We start from the raw sequence: 7,500 nt of genomic DNA on the forward strand, positions 1-7,500 counted from the left end.
AGGTGAGACAATTCTAGAATGCTCAGGAGTCTCAAAAAGGAACTAAACAATAGGTGTGAGGGTTCTAGAATGCTAAGGAGTCTCAACAGGGAATTGCACAATGTGGGTCGCCATTGCAAACCAGAGCTGTGCCACCCAACGTGCAAACACTCCAAAGAAACAGCAAACCAGTGTCCGACCAAACGAGCAACAAATCAACTGACATGGGGGACAAAAAAGTTGAACCGCAGCAGACCTAACGGTGAATTGACTGGTCATGTGTGCTACCTTGCACCATGTCATAAGATGTCTTGCATTTTTGGTGGATTACCCATGAACATCGACCAGACATGTCCACTGGATAGCCAAACTACTCAGCAAGTTTGGAAAACACACATGATTGTGTAATGTTGTTTTCACAACCCTTCTTAGAAAATCGATCAATGCTCACAGACAAAGTTGCGGCAGCTGTTGAAGCTCTCTCCCCTTCTCTCGCTCTCACACACATACAGACGTTTAACATTGCTTTCACAGTCCTTACTAGATATCAATCTATATTCACGTACACACACACACACGTGCACACACACACACACACACACACACACACACACTGTGTAAGCATTTTTGTTTCGCCGTATGTGACACAGGTGTGTGCATGTGTGTGTGTGTGTCTGTCTGTCTGTGGCCTGTTCGGCTTGTGTGTCGCCTGTCTCACTAGTCACCACACTGGCCCCGTTTAGTCTGCCATTGCTGCCGGGAGCATTTGACTGTTACTAGCTTGGACTGACCGTGTGTGTGTGTGTGTGTGTGTGTGTGTGTGTGTGTGTGTGTGTGTGTGTGTGTGTGTGTGTGTGTGTGTGTGTGTGTGTGTGTGTGTGTGTGTGTGTGTGTGTGTGTGTGTGTGTGTGTGTGTGTGTGCGCATCAGAGAGGATAATAGTCTGGGACTCAAAGGTCACAATGACCATAACCATGGCACAAGGTGTACCAGGGCAAAAGACACGTACACACACAGAATCACAAACAAAGACACAGGGATGCTTAATTTTGCCAACAGACCCCACAAAGGTACACAGAAATAAACAAAACCGCTCCAAAACTTTATGTACAGCAAATCTTGCTAACACACATACACACACCTAGCGCATCATCCATCTCACTCACCAGGAAGTACCTGTACTCTAAATTACCACGACACAGCAGCCAACAGAGTACACACGCACACACAGCTAATACATCAAATGACAGGACATGCCCCCCCCCCAAAAAAAAAACCCCAAAAAAACACACCCACCCACACATACATACACACACACACAGCCACACACACACCGGTGTGAATTACCAGTGGCTCCAAAACATTGACCCTGAAACAGAGAGGGAACTGAGGTCCACTGTGTTGGTAAGGTACACTGTCCATTGTCTAGGAGGCACTCTGCACTGTACACAAACCGCATTTTATACAAACACAAAACAAATTCTTTTATACTGACTTTATTACATTACACTTCACTTCTATTGCCTTTCTGTATTTTCAAGATATTTCAATCATACAGGAAGGTGTAAGACAGCGTTTCCCAACCATGGGTACACACACCACTAGGGGTACATAAGCACACTGCAGGGGGTATGTGTGGGGGGAAAAAAAACAAATGTATAGATCATAGTCACATTGAGATAGAGGAGGAGATATAGGGGGGTACTTGGGGTATGACAAAAAATGCTTAGAGAGGGTACGCAAGACAAAAAAGGTTGGGAAACACATTCTTTTTTACTGTGACCCGCTGATCTCAAAACCAACTCCCTCACCCTCACTCCCTCCGCCACGGTCATCATAGCAGATCAACAAGCTTGCAATGTTCATCCACTCATCTATTCAACCTTACACAGACAGACAAGTACAGCATGTGCACATGTACTCTTGTGCACAACATTCACGGCCAACATTCACTCGTTCATTTGTCCGTCTGTTTGCTCGCATATGCAAACAAACATCCACCAGCAACACACACATACTGTAAATATACACAGAGAGACAAACACACACAAAAACAACCCAACAACTGGGTCAACACACATAGACAAGCACACAAGAGAACCCAGCGGCTGGGTCAACTGGCTTACCTTCCCCAGAGCTGATAACCATGTCCTGATGCAGCACAACGCAGCGCTTCACAAACTGGCACTATGCGGACTACAGCCGTCTATGGTCTATGGCCCGCCTGCCTGAGAGAGAGAGAGAGAGAGAGAGAGAGAGAGAGAGAGAGAGAGAGAGAGAGAGAGAGAGAGAGAGAGAGAGAGAGAGAGAGAGAGAGAGAGAGAGAGAGAGAGAGAGAGAGAGAGAGAGAGAGAGAGAGAGAGAGAGAGAGAGAGAGAGAGAGGTTAAAGGTTAGCACACTCCATCACGCCACCTGCCCTGGGAGAAAGGGGAACAGGATCGCACATGTGTGTGCACACGTGTGTGTGTGTGTGTGTGTGTGTGTGTGTGTGTGTGTGTGTGTGTGTGTGTGTGTGTGTGTGTGTGTGTGTGTGTGTGTGTGTGTGTGTGTAGGTATCAGTGTGTCAGGAGGTGCATTAGCCGTGCTCATTTAAGAGCTGCCGTGGCGTGGCGTGGCGTGGTGTTAATCTAATACTCTGGGATGGAAAAAGGGGAATCCCAGACAGGCAGGCACAACCACAGCACAGCACAGCACAGCACAGCACAGCACACAGGAGACACGCACACAGGAGACACACGCACACACATTACATTACATTTACATTACATTGCACTTAGCTGACGCTTTAATTTATTCAAAGCGACTTACAGTTATTATTTTTCAGGGTATTGGTTACAGTCCCTGGAGCAATGAGGGGTTAGGTGCCTTGCTCAAGTTCACTTCAGCCATGGATGGAAATGTAGGGAGAGGTGAGGGGGGATTCGAACCTGCAACCCCTAGATTGAAAGACCAACTCTCTAACCACTAGGCCTCGGCTGCACACACACACACACACACTCTCTCTTTCCCTCCCTCTCACTCATGCAAGCATGCAGGCGCGCACACAGGCATGCACGCAGCGAGAGTGTATGTGTGAGTATAGAGTCAGTAATATGGGTGATGGGAGTGGGGAGGGGTGTCTGTGGGGAGTCGGCAGTGTGTGTGTGTGCATCTGTGTGTGAGTGTGTGTGTGTGCCTTGATGGCTGGGGATGGATGTAGAGTAGAGTAGAGTAGAGTAGAGTAGAGTAACTTTATTGATCCCCAGGGGGAAATTCAGGTATCCAGTAGCTTACATAAATACACAAATACACAAAAGCCCACATGGACATTTCAAGACAAAAATAAAAACAGGAATAGTCATCAGGGTGGGGAAAATAAAATAAAATAATAGAGATAAATGTAGAAAAGGTAATTGTGCAAAAAAGACATTCTGTGAGTTGGGATAGACCAAAGCAGAAAAACATACTCTGTCAGTTAAGGTGGACAACAAGTGTTGATGTATCCATGATATAGTATAGTATGTAGAAGTAGGCAGTGTACAGAGTATGATAGGGGTTGAACATTCTTACAATGTCACAGTAAAGTACAGGTAAGTGTTTTAGGCAAGCACACACACACACCACACACACACACACACACACACACACACACACACACACACACACACACACACACACACACACACACACACACACACACACACACACACACACACACACACACACACACACACACACACACACACACACAAAGAGGTTCCCCAGTAACTGGGCCAGCTCTGACAGATCACAGTCTTTGCTTGTGGTAAGCAGGAAAAACAAGTATGTCCAGTGGTCAAGGGTCAAAAGCTCCTTAGTGCAGTTATTGGACAGCACCCGCACACACACACACACACACACACACACACACACACACACATACACACACACACACACACACACACACCAAGAGGTTTCCCGGGCTGGGCCAGCTCTGGCATCTCAGGCAGTCCAGTCCCCTATGATGATGTTCTTCTTAGTGTCCTTCTGTGTGTTGTTAAACAGCTGAATTGCCCATGGGACAAAGGACTTCCTTAGTCTGTCAGTCCTGCAGGTGAAAGCACGGAGTCTGTGGCTGAACAGACTCAGTTGGTTAGTGAAGGTGGCGTTAAGGGGGTGATGCTGATTGTCCATAATAGAGTCTAGTCTGCTCAGTGTTCTGCTCTCGGTTATTGAGGTGAGTGTCTCCAGTTCCATGCCCACCACTGATCCCGCCTTCCTCACCAGTCTGTCAAGGCGTCCAGCATCTCTCTTCCTGATGCTTCCTCCCCAGCACGTCGCAGCAAAGAAGAGCACGCTGGCCATGACAGACTGGTAGAACATAAGCAGAAGTCGGCTGCAGACATTGAAGGACCTCAGCCTTCTGAGGAAATAGAGCCTGCTTTGGCCTTTCCTGTAGAGTGCATCTGAGTTTGTGGACCAGTCCAGTTTATTGTCGAGGTGCACTCCTAGGTACTTGTAAGTGCTGACAGTCTCCACTTTCTCTCCCCCAATAGAGACAGGCACCAAGGGTGGGATGGAGCGCCTGAAATCAACCACCATTTCCTTGGTTTTGGTGGTGTTCAGGTGCAGCTGATTGTTTTGACACCATCCCACAAAGTCGTCAACCAGTCCCCTGTACTCCTACTCCTGACCATCTCTGATACACCCCACAATTGCAGTGTCGTCTGAGAACTTCTGCATGTGGCATGTCGCAGAGTTGTAGCTGAAGTCTGTCGTATACAGAGTGAACAGTACGGGGGAAAGCACCGTTCCTTGTGGCGCTCCTGTGCTGCTCACCACTGTCTCAGATGTGAAATTCTGTTCGGATGTGTGGATTCTGAAGTGTGTGTGTGTGTGTGTGAGTGTGTGTGTGTGTGTGTGTGTGTGTGTGTGTGTGTGTGCCTTGATGAATGGGGATGGCTGTGTAGCAACCCAATGTAAGTAGGCTGCCGGATGTGAGTGCCCGGATATCCGCCCGAGTATTTACGTCTATTTTACCTCAGCTACTCGATTTCGGTAGTGTATTTACGACAGTTTAACCTCAGCTACTTGATTTCGGTCCGATTTGAGTCTGACTGAAGATGGAAGGGACATAGGTGCCGTGCGTAAAGAGCCCACAGCACATCGCCGTTTCGGCGACACCAGAGAGTTCCTTGATCTCCCAATCAAAAGAATAGGCCCGGTGACCAATAACATCATCAAAATAAAAAAATAAAATGAAATTATAACTTAAAACCGAATTGATTTGGCTGTGAAAAATAAACTGTCTCAACCGGGCACCCAAAGGGAATCCATCAAAAGATAACGGCGTTACTTTCTCGTCGGCATTATTTTGTTTTTATTATCCAGGAGGACTGAGCTGAAAACTGCAGCAGTCACCTTGCACAGTTCTAGCTGCTCTGAAGCACATGCGTGTCTAAAATCATCCTGCACATTCGCAATGTTCAATAAAAAGTTTTGCACAAGACTATAGTCTAAAATAGATGCACTGTCACAGACACTGGAATAGGCCGTTTCGGAAGGCATTAAAGTCACGAGTTTACCCAGTCTAAATGTAGCTAGCACTCGGGAAGTTTCTGAGTTTTACTCCTTACATTAGTGAAACATAACATCAGGATATCCTACAAGTTAAAATAATATCTGGGCATAGCCTTCTCTCTGAGTTAGAAAACAGCAGCTATGCCGCATATTGTGTAGTTATTATTTGGTGGTGCAAAAACAACACGCGAAACCATGCCGCATATTGTGCCATTAGGCCTATTATTGGTGATGCCGAAACAACAAAGCCAGATTGGTGACTAGAGCCTGCCTACATTTAGACATAGCCTAGGGCCTACTCATTTGATTGTGCCATGTACATTTAAAAGTGTCAGTTCAGAATTAAACAGGGCGCTGAATATAAACATTGGAACCATTCTCCCTCCGTGTCTAGATACAGTCAGAGGCGCGCGCGCACGCTCTTATTTCTGTATTATATGAAAATATCCTAAAACGGTCACAACATCAGAGGACCTTCGTGGTGGAGGATACTTGCGGCGGGGGCCGAGACCGAGTTGTTACGGGACACTCTTAATATTATTGAAGGGACAGACCATGCTCAATACTTTACCCGGTTTAAATGTAGCACTCGAAAAGTAGGCCGCATATTGTGCAGATTATTTGGTGATGCCAACAGCACGTGAAACTAGGCACATTGGAGACTAGAGCCTATAATTTAGACATAGCCTATTCATTTGAGTGTGCTACGTAAAAGTGTCACAGAATCAAACGGGACGCTGAAATATTGGAGCCAGTATTTCAGATGTGTGTGCGCGCGCACAACTAATTTCTCTCCCATCTCTTTGCTAATCAAGCCTCCGATCTCCAAAAAGACACGGGCACCCAGGATAACTAATAAAGGTTTACACGAGCTGTTTAAATAATGTGATGCACGTTCTTCATGACATGGCATGGTTTGGCCACCCTAAATTCAACATGACTGCATTCGCACATATCGTTTAAACATCCATGATGGAATTGTCACTCTTAATGTGCAAGTATTGGATATGAAAAAAAGATGGTGGTGTGGTGGATATTTGCGGCGGGGGCCGAGGCCGAGTTGTTACGGTAGGCTACAATCATATTAAAGGGACAGTCAGGCGACACAGCGCGACTCACATTGGGTAGCTGTGGTACCGCAAAGCATTCCTGATGGTGGAAATGAATGCAAATGCATGCAAATACTCGGGCGGATATCCGGGCACTCACATCCGGCAGCCTACTTACATTGGGTTGCTACAGGCTGTGTGGATTCTGAAGTGTGTGTGTGTGAGTGTGTGTGTGTCTAGATGAGAGGGGAGGGGCTTTTGTCTAATGAACAGATGCTCCTGCCTCCTTTGCTTGCCCCCCTGCCCCCTCCCTCCCTCCCTCTCTCCTGCCCTCCCCAGCCTCGCCTGGCCCCAAGAGGGGATGTGCCTTTTGAGATATGGTGTGTGTGTGTGTGTGTGTGTGTGTGTGTGTGTGTGTGTGTGTGTGTGTGTGTGTGTGTGTGTGTGTGTGTGTGTGTGTGTGTGTGTGTGTGTGTACAGGGAATGACCGGGTGAGGAGGTGTGAAGTCTGGTGTGAAGTCTGGAGTGTGTGTGTGTGTGTGTGTGTGTGTGTGTGTGTGTGTGTGTGAGTGAGTGAGAGAGAGACAAAGGAGAATATGAAGTGTCAAATTTTAGCTCCAGGGCAACACCCAGTCAGGAGTGATTGTGTGAGGATGGGGGGGTCAGAGGGTGTGTGTGTGTGTGTGTGTGTGTGTGTGTGTGTGTGTGTGTGTGTGTGTGTGTGTGTGTGTGTGTTTGTGTGTGTGTGTGTGTTTGTGTGTGTGTGTGTTTGTGGAGGAGAGGTTGATATTGCAAGTAGCGGTATGATAACTCTAGACCGCTTCCATATACCCAAAAGGTGTGAGAGACACAGCTGTGACATCTTTAGAGAATCCTTTGATGGCAATTAGGAGGAGGGCATAAGTGGCAACCCTAACCCTAACTAATGAGAAAC

The 7,500-nt window shown here is 47.0% G+C and overlaps 1 protein-coding gene across 1 annotated transcript in view; it reads right to left on the bottom strand.

Moving 5' to 3' along the window:
- Window positions 1-7,500, bottom strand: part of si:ch211-45c16.2 (mitogen-activated protein kinase kinase kinase 13-B) — an 82,332-nt gene that overhangs the window by 59,997 nt on the left and 14,835 nt on the right. Inside the window, exon 2 of the mRNA XM_063214349.1 lies at window positions 2,105-2,202. The gene's annotated coding sequence lies outside the window, so the exon portion shown is untranslated. The remainder of the gene's footprint in view (window positions 1-2,104; window positions 2,203-7,500) is intronic.

The sequence above is a fragment of the Engraulis encrasicolus genome, chromosome 13 (assembly GCF_034702125.1).
Source record: "Engraulis encrasicolus isolate BLACKSEA-1 chromosome 13, IST_EnEncr_1.0, whole genome shotgun sequence".
In the NCBI taxonomy this organism is placed as follows: Eukaryota; Metazoa; Chordata; class Actinopteri; order Clupeiformes; family Engraulidae; genus Engraulis; species Engraulis encrasicolus.